This window comes from Microtus ochrogaster, chromosome 17, assembly GCF_000317375.1.
Source record: "Microtus ochrogaster isolate Prairie Vole_2 chromosome 17, MicOch1.0, whole genome shotgun sequence".
NCBI classification, from domain to species: Eukaryota; Metazoa; Chordata; class Mammalia; order Rodentia; family Cricetidae; genus Microtus; species Microtus ochrogaster.
The window spans coordinates 4,387,246-4,401,667 of NC_022019.1; the positions used below are offsets into that span (position 1 = coordinate 4,387,246).

At 45.1% G+C, this 14,422-nt stretch overlaps 1 protein-coding gene across 3 annotated transcripts in view; it reads left to right on the forward strand.

The window, feature by feature from the left end:
* Nucleotides 1-14,422, forward strand: part of Tnfrsf19 (TNF receptor superfamily member 19) — an 88,605-nt gene that overhangs the window by 987 nt on the left and 73,196 nt on the right. The window contains exon 1 of one of the 3 annotated variants that reach the window (XM_013349239.2): nucleotides 8,413-8,521. The exons of the other annotated variants lie outside the window; for them this stretch is intronic. The gene's annotated coding sequence lies outside the window, so the exon portion shown is untranslated. Of the gene's footprint in view, nucleotides 1-8,412; nucleotides 8,522-14,422 lie in introns of those variants that run through there. 3 annotated transcript variants of the gene reach the window in all.

Consider the following 14,422-nt stretch of genomic DNA (forward strand, 5'->3'; position numbering starts at 1 on the left):
CCCCCCTCCGTCTCTAGCAACACGAGCAGTTTATTCTCTGGCTTCCAAGATATGAATCTATCACACGTGTGTCCTTGCCATTTGCATTCCCAAGGGAACCTGTGCAAGGCATTTAGGATGGAAGCCTTTCAAGTGGAAAGCGGAAGAATTTAGAAACAGCAAGGGCCAAGCTGCCCTAGGTTTGGCTGAAAATACTCAAGTCAGTCTCTGTAACCTTTGAAAATAGCCGGAGCTTTGTTTATAGAAACACTCACGAGGTTAATATTCTTAAATTAACATTTACTCTAAATATACAGTGACAGCTGTTGTGAGTTACAATTTGCCAAGTGTTTACCAAAACTATCTGGCAATCAACAGTTATTATGTTACGTGAAGTATTTCAGCCACATTTTCACTTCAATTAGTGCCCTACAAAATCAAATTATACAGAGCTTTCCAGTTAACTGCTGCTCTTGAATTCATCACTTCTACACAGAGAGAGAGAGAGACAGAGAGGCAGAGATAGAGACACACAGAGATAGAGGCAGAGAGACAGACAGGCAGAGACACACAGAGATAGAGACAGAAAGACAGAGAGAGACAGAGAGGCAGAGATAGAGACAGAGAGACAGACAGGCAGAGACATACAGAGATAGAGACAGAGAAACAAACACACACACACAGTGATAGAGAGACAGAGACACGTACACAGAGAGAGACACAGAGACAGAGGCACACACACACACACACACCTTTACACTGACCTGCAGGCACTAAGGAAGGGAGCCAGAGCACTGGACCCACACTGATCTATTCTAATGTCCTGGCCTCAGGTTTATTTGGTAAAATATTTCATTATTGTCATAATGCTCTGTTTTGTGTTAGCTGGGCGATGAGGGAATGTTAATGATAAGACCAGTTGTTCTGGATTCTGAAATTCTGATGAAAGGTCTACAGACCCACTTATTTTTGTGATTAATCTTTCTGATCCAACTAATTAAATTACTTTCACAACTTTCCTCTTGCTAATAGGCACTTCTCTTGTTTGGGTTAACTTTAAAACCTTCGCAGCTATGAAGCGGAGATTCTTTAGAATCACGGCAGAGTTACTGTGTTTAGAAGCCTATCAGTAGGAACTGAGCCCAAAGTTCTAACTTGGGTTCAGTTGCACCAAGAGGACATTTGCTTTTTCTTTTTCTTTCTTTTTTTTCCTTTTTCCTTTTGTGAGGGGGAAGGGGGTGCTGCCAATCATGCTTACAAGAGCCCGATTTTTAAATGTTTGATTAGAAGGGTCTCCCAAATAATAACACTAAAGGTAGTATTTATTTATAAAAAGCAGTGGCAGAAGTGGTGAGCTTGGAATGTGCTGTCTTGGTTCAGTTGTGGGCTCGGAGAGTGTTCTAATGACTGTTTATTCTGCTGCTAGGTTCATTTTAACAAACAGACTCTCCTCGGCGCAAAACAAAGGGGCGAATTAGCAATTATCTGATTTATTTAGGCTTTGTAGAAAACTAGCTTGGGCAAGTCAAGTCCTTGAAAATCCACTTCAGTGCCTGAATTAATTCAGTTAATTGTTTACTCCTTGTGTCTTTGTTGGGAACTGAAACCTAGCGCATTTGGTTTTAAAGAGAAGACTTCCAAAGGCACCGGGGTGCTTCAAAAGGCCTTTCTTAACTAATTGCCACAGATGCCCCTGCTGGGGATTTAGTGGCTGCGTCCACGACAGTTCTCCCTTACAATATCCCAGTTTTTACAAAGCATTTCCTATCTCCTGCTTCAATGGCTGCTTTGTTCCTGCAGAAAGGCCAGACTCCTCTAGCCCACTCCGTGACCTTAGGAGAGCCTGCGCACTGGCTGAAGTGAGGGCCTTGACGGAATCGGTTTCTTTTCCTGGAATATCTGCAGCGCTCTCACACATGGGGAAACTGAGACCGGAGGGTGCTCTCGGTCTACCAAAGTCCCACGGCTGACTTTCTGAGCCCCATGGTCTACTTTCCAGTTGCTTAGAAGAGTGTGCTGTGGGGCCAGTCAGAGAACAATGTAGGTTTGAAAGGTAGAAATAGCCATTTCCTACTATAATCCCTTTCTTTGTCCTCTTGAGAGGTTTGTCAGCTGGATCTGCAGGGACACTTCTCAACTCCTCCTCCACTTCTGTTTTCCTAAGAATTTTTGAGTTGTCAAAAGACTGGCGGCCATCATTTTCTTTTGCCTTTTACTGTATGTGTGTGTGTGTGTGTGTGTGTGTGTGTGTACCATATATGTGTGTGTATATGGTACATATGTACATGTGTATATATGTGTGTGTGTATTGTGTGTATATGGCACATATATGTACATGTATATATGTGTGTGGTACATATGTACATGTATATGTGTGTGTGTGTGTGTGTGTGTGTATGTTTAGGTTTTTTGTTTGTTTGTTTTGAGGGTGGCCATGGGCTGCCTCCACTCCTCAAATGCTGGGATCACAGACATTTGCCACCATGCCCACCCTCTATAACATTTCAAATAATTCTCATGTATCAGTGGTATATGGAAAATGTGTGTATGTTAGACGTGGGGGCAGGAAGACTATATATATAGAAATGGCATATGAACTGTATCTTTGGTGTTTTTTTAAAGATTGGTATTTTCTTAAGAGGTATCAGTAGGATCCATGAAAAGTTTAATAGCTAATTAAAAATTATTACTTCTCGATGGAGATTGGCCGTGGGATTTTCTGAGTTCAGTTTGTAAATCCAGTACAGCTTCACATATGAGGGGCTGGCCTGTCCAACCGCCATACTGAGAATCATGGTGTGCATTCTCATGTACCCTTTGGCTTTCCTGGAAAGGTTTTGTTGTACAAAAAAATTAGACTACTGGTTACATTTTATACCTGTCTATTGCTCTCAAAGCCAACTAGCTAGCTGTCCTTAGTATTATTTCTTTTTTTTAATATTTATTTATTTATTATGTATACAATATTCTGTCTGCATGTGTGCCTGAAGGCCAGAAGAGGGAACCAGACCTCATTACAGATGGTTGTGAGCCACCATGTGGTTGCTGGGAATTGAACTCAGGACCTTTGGAAGAGCAGGCAATGCTCTTAACCACTGAGCCATCTCTCCAGCCCCCGTATTATTTCTTTTTTAAGACTTATTTTTAGTTGTATGTTTGTGTGTGTGTGTGTGTGTGTGTGTGTGTGTGTGTGTGTACAACATGTGTACTGAGACCAGAAGATGGCGCTGCATCCCCTAGAGCTGGGCTTAGACGTGGCTGTGAGCCTCCCAACATGACCTAGGTTCTGGGACCTAAACTTGGGTTTCCTGAAAGAGCAGGAAGTGTTCTTAGCCACTATGCCACTCTCCAGTCCCCTTTGTACTGTCTGTCATCAATCTATAAAGGTTCATGTAAATCTTTATGGATGGTTCCTTCAATTTATTATTTCAATAATTATTGATGTAATAATATCAAGCACTCCAGCCACACGAATAGTGTATTTAAAAACTTTACCATTCAAATTAACAACTAATAAAATTTCGACTTCCCCATTATACGCAGAGGCAAAGTGAGTCTGAGAGGAGTTGAATAACAAGTTCAGGGTCACGGGATTAATTCAGTGGGGTGCAAGCATCTATCTAACTTCACATCTTGCATCCTTTGTTCTCAGGCTAGGCTGTTCCTCCAGTTACATAAAGCTGAACTCCACTGTGAGCAAACACTGTACCTAAAATTTTGGCCAAAACAAACAAATGAAACAAAATGGGTCCTATTTTTTGTCTTTCTTTAGACATATTTTATAAGAATTAGCTGGCCTACAAACTCTCAGTCATAAAGGGACTCCGAACATAAACTTTCCCTTTAAGAGTGAACTGAACTCAGGCAGCCACCCCCACTGGTTGGTCAGACACTGCCTCTGTAATGCCAGTGCCTCTCCCGGAAATTCTGGGAAAACTTAGGAGTCTGAGCTCCTCTAAAGATTGATCCCTTCACTTGCATTTGTCTGGTTTAGAGGAATGGATAAGACGGATGAAGAGAGGAAATAGGGAGACTCCCTGGCGTCTTCTGTGCCGTCACAACCCATTAAGTTTGGCTTCCAAAGCCTTCCTTGTGTAGTTTGCCTGCCCAAGGCTCATATCCTAGATTAAGAAGGTACTTACTCTCACCCTCGGTGACTTCCATCTCTGATGAGAAGGGAAGGAAGGAGAGGCCAGCAGGAGGTCAAGTGATTTTAAGAAGCTTTTTCTTCCAACAATAATATACTTTCTCTCCCCCTGTTGGCTGTCTCCAGTATATGAGTAACCCAATAGAATGGCACCAATGGGCTGCAGCCTGGCCAGCCTCTTCCTTAATCTAGCCTTGGGTGGCGAAGGGCAAGGAGCAGAGTGGGTGGATGGCCATCTACTTGGGGGTTAGAGGTCATGAACTCATGAGTATCCATCCAAGGGCTCCAACTTGAAACAAGTTTGCCCTGTGATTGTGCCAAGGTTGACTAAAATAGCCACTTTCCCCTTTGCATAGATTTTTTTTTTTTTTTTTTTTGTTTTTTCGAGACAGGGCTTCTCTGTGGTCCCCTTTGCATAGATGTTAATGGTATGGGAAAGATTAAGTTAGGATTCAGGGAGCCCAGAATTTGATCCTGGCTCGATTATTAACTTACTGTGACTTTGAACATGGCTTCCACCTCTGGGCTTCAGTCCTCCCAATTTCCCACTCTAATCGGCAGCAGTGCTTGTTAAAAATACATGTATAACTGGGTTGGAGTCCCATCCCTGTTTTATGGCCTGTATTTACAAACTTCCAAATTAACTCATTCAACAGTTATTTCAGACACATTTTGCTTATTTAATTTGTGTCCACGCGTATGTGGAAGAGTGGTGGTGTGAGCATGTGTCACGTGTGTGTGGTGACCAAAGAGCAGCTTGCTTGAGTTGGTCCTCTCCTTCTACCATGTGGGTCCTGGGGCTCAAGGCTGGAAGCTCAACCTCTTGCTGCCATTCATCCAACTGATTTTCAATAAATATCTGCTCTGTGCCCCATGCCGTGAAGTAGCCTGATAAAAACCCACTGTTTTCATGTAACTAGCATTCTAGTCTGTTTTCCCACGGAGTCGTGTTTTATAGTGGGAACCCCAGGAGTCAGGCAGCTTTCCATGAGCAAAGAACGGTGTCAGTGAGCCAACAGGGCCAGTGAGCGGTCTTCCTGAAACGTCACAGGTAATGTTACTCCAATACTTTTCATTGTGGATGAAAAGGGCCTAAACAAGTGTGTTCTATGATACTTGGACATTGCCAAACCTAGATGTAGAAGCCAAGCATAGAATCTGCTTGTGGTGGCATATGCTAATAAACCCACTACTCCAGAGGCCAGGCTGGGAGATGCTGCAGACACAAGGCTAGCCTGGTCTACATAGTGGCTTCTAAACCAGCCAGCCCTATGCAATGACATAACAGGACCCTGTCTCAAACAACAACAAAACCTACCTTAAAACTAATCTTAAAAACAATACCTCTTTTTAAGATCCTCAAGTGACTTAGCTTTTCCACTTAAAATCTTAAGCTGTTGGGAAGATCCAGTGCTTAACGAGAAGAAAATGTTCCCAGCCCGAATTCAAAGCACAAGTTTCATTCTGAAGGAACCTAGCAATCTCTTCTCGTTCTCTCTTTGTTTTTGACAGGGTCTCACTGTGTGGCCCAGGTTGACTTTGAACTTCCAACCTTTCTGCCTCATCCCATCATGACCCCACACTCAGCTAAAGCTTGTGATTCTTTAAGAGGGCCATCGGTGCTCGGTTGTGAGCCTGAGGGCTGACAGGTGCTGCTAGTGGCTCTTAGGAACACTCAAGCGAAGCAAAGGAGAGAGCGCTGTTTAACTAAGGGTTAGAGCGCAGAGGTTCATGTCCCTCTTCCCATTGTCAGTTGTTATTTCAGTAATTTACTGTCATTTTATTGACCAGTGTCCTACCTGTGAATGGTACCATTTACTAAGCATGCACTCTCTGCCAAGTACTAGCCTAGGAGTTTTGATCCCCGGTGTTATTTATCATCCTCCAGTGAAGTGACTTGTTTTACAGATGAAGGGAAATATCCAGTGGTTAACTACTCCAAGGTCATACAACTATTGGGTGCCAAATTGGCATTGAGACCAGATTGTTTAATCTCGAAGCCTGGTGTGTTCACAGTTGGGTCTCTCTGCACAGCGAGCTAACAAGCTAGCTGGCAAGATCAATCAAACACGCGAAAGGATCCAAGAACGAATTAGCTGGATAATGGGTTGTTGTCTCAGAGTACAAAAGAAAGGCGGACAGGACAGCGGCACTTGGCTGAAGTCGGAGAAGGTAGTTCCTGGTCAGCAGATTAAATTCCACCCAAACCCATTTAGCTAGCATCTGTCCCAGTGGTTGATGCTATCAGAGGCGCACGCTGGGACGACATCTGCCTCTTCTCTGGAAGTGTTTTAACTCCCCGGGGAAGAACATGAAGTCCACACATCTTGCCACAAGGATTGTGACAAGTGCTAAAATGATCACACACCTTGGAAGGGAGGAAGTCGAGTTGAGGATCAGGAGGAAATGTGGGAGTCAAGACTTCGTGAAATATGAGAAAAGATGCAGGAGCATGGAGAGGAAGCTTCCGGAGCTCAGAAAGGGCAAACACAGGACACAGTTGAGGCCAGGCAAGCAGACCAGTTTGGTCAGAATATAAAGCTAGAGGTCGAGAGGGAGATAAGGCTGCTAGCGTGGGTGGAGCCCAAGTGTGGAAATCTTTACATGCTAATCCAGGGAGGATAGAAGTGCCCCCTCCCAACAGGGGCAGCTGAGAAAGACCGCAGGTTGGGGAGCAGGCTGGGGGACTGTGGCCCGTATTCTGGGGGAGTTGAGGTGGGGGTGGAGACACCGTACTGTGCAGGAGGTGGTAGGAGGAGGTAAAGGAACAAGAATAGTGAGTGCCAGAGATTTTGCAAAGGAGGAAGCAGAAGCTGAGTTTGGTAAGGATGAACGAACTATGTGAGGCTCTGGGCTATCAAGAAAGACGCACCCTCAAGAGATGGAGGCATGGTGGGGAAAGAAACACTCTGTGGATGGCTTCACCACCTTAGCAGGGTGCTCAAGAGTGTTAGTGATGCACGGGTCAGGGACAAGCACCCTTGCCTTGACATTCAAATAAACTCAAGCACATTCGCTGTAAACCACCTCCAAATAAATCGTTCCAGGATTTATGTTCCGAGTATGTTACATTCAAAGTCTCCACCTTTAAAGTTGACACTTAGGAGTGGTAAGGTTTTCTTCACGGGTACCTAGTACTCCACCACGTTGTTTGCAGTGTGGGGTCACAAGCTGTGTTTTGGGAGACAAATGAGAAAAGCTACCCACTTTTACATTCACTCAGCAAGATAGCCAATGAGGTTCCAAGAAGCAAATTCCATACCCAGAGAAGCACGGTTGACTTAGGAGGGAAGGTCAGATCAGCAAAGAAAAGAGCGCTGTACTTCTGCGTTAAAGTCATGTGGGGTTCCTTGGATTTGAAGGGCGTTTCGCACTGAACCAATCACTGAACACGCAGGGCAGTGATGGCTCACATTCCTTTGGCACAGCACAGACCTATTTAATATAAAGTGGGTACTGCTAGCTCCTTCTTCCTAGATGCTCAAACTAGGCTCAGAATTATAAACATGACCTCGTACTTCCATGTACTGTGGTACATGGAAGCCACTGAGCCTGGACCTGCCTCCTGCTATGTCCCCTTCCCATGGCCAGTGGTTCAGGTTTAATGGTGATGCTAGCCCCTGGACCAGGTTCCTGAACAAGGAGGAGGAGTAGTCCTTGGCAGTCCGGCACCCCAGGCCCAGCTCCTGGAGGTTATCATGCAGTTAGCTGGTCCTGTTATGTGAGCTGAGTCCTCACAGTCTTCGGTGACCCAAGCTGAGGGGTCATAACTGTAGATCCAGCTGTCATCTTCTCTGGCCCCTCCAGTGAAGAAATAGGCTCTGGGTGCGATGTGATCCGACAAAGGAAAAGTACAGGGATCCTGGGGAAATACTCTAGAGGTGAAAGGAAGGCTCCCTTCCTGCTCCTAAGGAAACCTGATGGTCTTAGTTCCTCTGCTCAATCTTCCCCTGTTCATCCTGCATCCACTGGCCTAAGCAGCCTGATGCGAAAGAACCCAGAACAGAGGTTGGGAGAGCCAAGGCATGCCTGGCCGCAACTATGGGGTGAGACCCAAGGGTTGTCTGGGACTGGAGAGGTGGACAGATTAGAAGCGGGGCGTCGTCAGTGGGAGTGGCTAGCTTTGGGCTGGGAGTGTGGTGAGGTACCTGGGTTAGGCTTTTTGCACCACGGGGACTAACTAGAGGCGGAATGAGATTCTGGGAGGAGAGCGGGATCCGGGGGCGGAGCTCCCGGCGAGCAGGGGCGGGGCGGGTTCCGGCAGCGGCGGTTGCCGGGCTACAGAGCTGAGTGGCGGCAGGGCTGCTCTGGATCCCGGTGCAGTCTAGCGTCTGCACCTAGCACCGCCCCAGCCTCGGACTGCAGTCGGGCGCAGCAGGGCAGGACAAGAGAAAGGTAGGTGTCTCTGCAACGCTTCTGCAACGCTGCGAGGCCCAGCTGGCCTGGGGGATCCGAGCCGAGGGGCGGAGGATGCCTCAGGCAGGAGGGCTCGCAGCCCAGCCGAGGCGCACGTGCCGGGAGAAGCACCCAGGATAGCCAAGTCATTTGGGGGGCGAAAGCATGAGTGACAGGACTTAGCTAGGGTTTAGTCCGTGAAGGATGTGTTTGTAAGGCACATGTGCGCGCGTGTGCAGATCGCGCCTAGCCCACCCACCCTCTCACTTTTTCCAGTGTCTCTGGGCAGGCACCCAGAGCCCCCAGCTGGCGTGCATGCCCTACTGCGCAACTGAGGGGGAGAGGGCCGAAGGGGACCGTTTAGACGATCCATCTGTAGCCCAGAATCATTCTCATTCCGTGCAAAAAGGATTGAATGCCAGAGTTTCTAGCACATATGAACAGAGCATGCCATAGACTGGAGGAGAGGAGCCAGCTCTCACGGGCTTGTCAGCGCCCCCTTGCCATTTCTTGAACTGAGCTAGATACATTATAGTCTGTTATTTCAAGGGTCTCTTCATGTAGCTCAGCCTGGCCCCAAACTTTTGTTGCTCAGGCTGTCCTTGAGCTGAATCCTTCTGCCTTCCTAGTACCGAGTACTGGGGTTACCAGATATATTCTCAGGTTTGGCGGCATCCAAAACCTATTATCAGTTTTAATAGTAGTAAACTAACCACTAAGCCTAGAACTCAGTTGGTAAACAAAACTATAAACACTGTTGGGTATTTCTCTAAACGAAACAGTTTAATTCAATTTATTTCTGAAGATATGATTTATTTTTACTTCAGTGACATGTCCTTTGACAAGGCAATTTATACACACAGGAAATGGGTATTGGTTTTTTTTTTTGTTTGTTTGTTTGTTTTTCGAGACAGGGTTTCTTTGTGGCTTTGGAGCCTGTCCTGGAACTAGCTCTGTAGACCAGGCTGGTCTCGAACTCACAGAGATCCGCCTGCCTCTGCCTCCCCAGTGCTAGGATTAAAGGCGTGCGCCACCATAGCCCTGCCGGAAATGGATATTGTTAGACACAGCTTATGTAAACAAGAATTTATTTTTGTGTTGTCATTTTATGATTAACTTCTTATATGCACAGGGAGGATTATATTACATTAGTTCAGGATTTGCTTGGGATATTTTCTGCGGAGGAAGACATGTATCTAGAGGGGCGAAGAATTAAGTACTAAATGTAGAAGACAGCTCTGAAGGATTCGGAGGCATGGATAACAAAAACGAAACTTTGCATGTTGAGTTGGTGTGAAAGGAACATAAAATATAAAAGTGTGTTGTGAAAATATTGCCTTAGCATTAATGCCTTATCATAGAGCTCTGTAAGTTCTTTTTAATCAATGAAAATGTCTTATGACGTCTACTTTATTATCAGGGCTGCATGACTTTATTGACTTTAGAATTTTCTTTCCCATGGTAGATGTTAACTCATGATGGTATGCTAATATTTTCTGGACAGTTGTAGAAACTGTTTCTTTGGTGGAAGTGATGAATGGTGAGTCCAGGCTGGATTTTAATCTGAAGCCAACAGATACAAACTCTTACGCACTGGAGATGGCAGTAACCACAGTGTAAAATGACTTTCCCCATAGACTTGTATGAGGCGGATCGCTAATGTGCAAGTTGTGTGTGTGTGTCTGTGTAGACTTGCGGAGGCTAGAAGACAGTTGAATATCTTTATTACCGTTTACCTTATTCCCTGGGGACATGACCTCTCACTGAACCGGAAGATTGTTTTTTTCAGGCAAACTACCAGACAGCTGTGATCCACCGTCTCCGATCCCCACACTGGGTTACAGGGACTTGTGGTCACACCGTGTGTGTGTGTGTGTGTGTGTGTGTGTGTGTGTGTGTGCCAGGAATCTGAACTCAGCTCCTCATGTTGGCAGAGCAAGCACTCTTACCTACTGAGCCATCTTCCAGACTCCTATAAAAATGTTTAAAGCTTTCTTTAACCTTTATTTTATGTCTGGCTGTATGGGTGTTTTGCTTGCATGCATGTCAGTGTAGCAAGTGCATATTGTAGTACCTGCAGAGGTCAGGAAATGGTGTCTGATACCCTGGGACTGGAGTTACAGATAGCTGAGAGCTGCTATATGGGGGCTGAGAATTGAATCCTGGTCCCCCGGAAGAACAACCAGTGCTCTTAACCACTGCTGAGCCATCTTTCTAGCCTCTAAAATGAGTTTTTAAAGCCCTCCAAAAGCCCAGAACATCAATGTAGATGATGAAATGATTCAGAGCTTAATTCATGTATATTTGAGAGTTCAAATGAAATGTGAGCCCAAAGACAAAGAACATGGGACTTTGCATGTCCTCCTTAGTACATTAGTGTAATCTACTTATTTAAATCTGTGAGCCCAGGCTCACTTTAGTTCAATCCTCTAGACCAGCTAGCTCCACCCCACACTTAGCCACGGCACAGCCGGAAAGCCCCATGTATCTTCAATTCAATCACAGAATTCCAAATGGCTTTAAATCTGACAAATCAGTATTGAAAACCGTCAAGTTCCTCCGGTGCTGAACCCGGCTGGCTAAGAATGTCCTCCTGGGCTAAGCGGACACTCCAAGTGAATGAGTCAGCAACTGCCAGCCAGTGGGCAGAGGCCACAGAACAGTGAAGTACATGTGGCTTGCAGCAGGTGACTAGTGGATGTCATAGGCTTCGTGAAGGAAACCCCAGCTGAAGGAAAAGACAAACAAGGCAATCCGGACAGAATTGCCTCTGGTGAGCAGGCTAAGCATCCAGTTCATTCATCATACTTTATTTGTTGAAAGTGTTTACATTTGAACACAAGATGTTTAAACAGAGCTGGGCTATCTTCTCGTCCACACATTGCAAAGCATAGACTTTTTAAACTATAGGCTGAAAACTCAGGGTTTGAAAAGAAGAATCATCCATCAAGCCAGCAATTATACGAGGCTGCGGTTATTGAGCTTCTCATAAAAAAATAAAAGAAGTTTGGAGGGGTCTCACGAGGAAATTCTGAATAAACGGAGACAGCCTCTGAAGGAGGACACTCCAAATGGTATAAAGACCTTTTTGGAATCAACCCAGGCTTCCTTCCAAAATACAAATTTAAACAGCTGTGGCGTAGGGATGGCTGTGCACAGGCCTGGAGCAACTGTGTTTGAGCACTTGTGGCCAATGATGCCGTGATTGTTCTACTTGTATCTTAGGATAAACAGTCGATAGATTTCAGAAAAAGGATCGCTGTATTTATTGAGTGAACATTTTGAGAATCCCGGCATCTCCCTAGAGCAAGCATGATTGAGTTTACAACTCAAGAAATAAAAGAGACTTCATCTGAGGAAAACCCTGCCGCAGGTCAAGTTCTGTTAAAACAAAGCAAACAGAGCTAGAAGCCTGACAGTGGCCTTTGTTGATTTTGAACTTGGGAGAATTTGAATCGTTGTATTTGGAGCAGAAAATCTTAACGTTTGTAGAGTTTTTGGTCGCAAACATTTTGTTATTTGGAAGAGAAGTCACTCTCCCTTCCCTTCCAGTGTGCACATTGCTCTAACTTTTGCACACCTCTGCAAGCTTCCTCCTAGGCTACCAGGGATTCCAGCTCCCTTGCAGTAAGGATTTTCTGAATACAGGGAATTAGGGTGAGATTCAGAGTAGTCACCAGCTGAGGCTTATTGTCCTGCTTGAAAATGGTGTCCTAACTTTCTGTGTTTTCTTCCGCTAGCGTGCGGGACTAGCAGTATTTCTAAGCCCCTGCTCCATTGTAAGCATTTGCATTTTTCGCATAGGCTTCGTTTCCATGGCGATTTTTATAAGCAGTAAGCTTATGGATTTGCTTTCGTCTCCTCCCATTCCTTGAATGTTCTGTCTTATTGCATATTAGAAAAATTCATGGGTCGAACCCTGCTTTGCTACATAATGTTAGTATGGTCTTGCTAGATGAAAACTTACCTGTTCCATCCACTTTTTCATATTTATTTATTATGTATACAATATTCTGTCTACATGTATGCCTGCAGGCCAGAAGAGGGAACCAGACCTCATTACAGACGGTTGTGAGCCACCATGTGGTTGCTGGGAATTGAACTCAGGACCTTTGGAAGAGCAGTCAGTGCTCTTAACCGCTGAGTCATCTCTCCAGCCCTGTTCCATCACTTTATCTGAGGGTTAAGGAGTAGTTTTAGAGAGCTAGAAAAATAGGGGCTGAGTGTGGTGGCTTGTGCTTATACATTCTGCAATAGGGAGGATGAGGCAGGAGGTTTGCTGTGAGTTTGGCCTACACAGTGACACTCGACCTCCAAAACCAAAAGTAAAATAAAATAAAGCAGAGAGATGGAAGAATAGAGAAAACCAATGATTCGTTCTGTCAAAGATTATGCAGATTATTCTAAGCATCCCCCCAGGCATATGCTTTGAGAATTTACCTGTAGTACGGAGGAGCGGGCCGTGTCCCCCACCCGGCTTGCTTTGCCCCTGAAATAACCACATGGAAATTGTATTAATTAAATACTGCCTGGCCCATTAGTTCTAGCCTCTCCTTGGCTAATTCTTACATCTTGATTCAACCCATTTCTAATAATCTGTATTCACCATGAGGTCGTGGCTCACCGGGAAAGATTCAGCATGTTTGACCTGGTGGCTGGCTCCATGGCGGCTCTCTCTGACTCCACTTTCCTCCTCCCAGAATTCTATTCTGTCTACTCTGCCCAACTAATTTTCTGCCCTATCAAAAAGCGAAGGCAGTCTCTTTATTTAACCAATGAAAGTAACTCATAGACAGAAGACCCTCCTACACCATTTACCAGATTAAATATGCAGATGGTTCTCAGATGCTACTTCTTGTTTAGGCTAGGATATAACTAACAGCTTCCCCTTCCTAAAGACGGCTGCTGCCTGAGGTTAATCATCCCTGGCCCAGAAATCCAGAATTTGAAATTTGCCAAAATCTGAGCCCTATGTCCAAGAATAAGTTCCTTTACCTGGAGTTTGTCCTCCTCCAGTCACTTATATTTTGGTTTTATGTTATCTTGGCATGTATTTTTCACTTATATTGTTTCATCCTTTACAACTCTGAGGGATAAACTATCATCTCATCAGGTGGTGGTGGCACACGCACGCCTTTAATCTCAGTACTTGGGAGGCAGAGGCAGGAGAATCTTTGAGGTCGGGGATGGCCAGGCTACATAGAGAAGCCCTGTCTCCATAAACAAACAAACAAAACAACAACAGCAAAATATTATCCCCAATTTATTCTTCATGTAGCATAGATCAGGCCCATACTTTATGTGAGTTACAATTCTGGACTGAAATTGATGTCCTGGCAATCGAGTCTCCAAACCCTGACTGGGGGCAAACACACATGACTGGTAGGTGATGGGCTATGAGAAGGGAGGCCAGGCCCACAGTGGAAAGAGGAGATGAGAAAATGTGTTCTCACACGTGACGGCCGACCTGTGCTTGGCTCTGGATCAGCTCACCTCAGTATGGACTCAATGCTGACAGATTGGCTAATGTTCCAGGGGTGTCCTTCATAACACTAAAAATTGTTTTCAAAAGCCCGGGCATGGGGTCTGGAGCGATGCTTCAGCAGTTAAAAGCATTTGTTGCTCTTGCAGAGGATCTGAATTCAGGTCCCAGCACCCAGCAGCTCTTGTAACTGCTTGTAACTATAGGATCAGGAGGCACCAGAAACATGCATGGTACACATCCATGAGTACAAAACACTCATATGCATAAAGAATGAATATATATGTATATATATACATACACACACACACACACACACCAGGCACATGCATGGTACATATCCATGAGTACAAAACACTCATATGCATAAAGAATGGATATATATGTATATACATACACACACACACACCAGGAACATG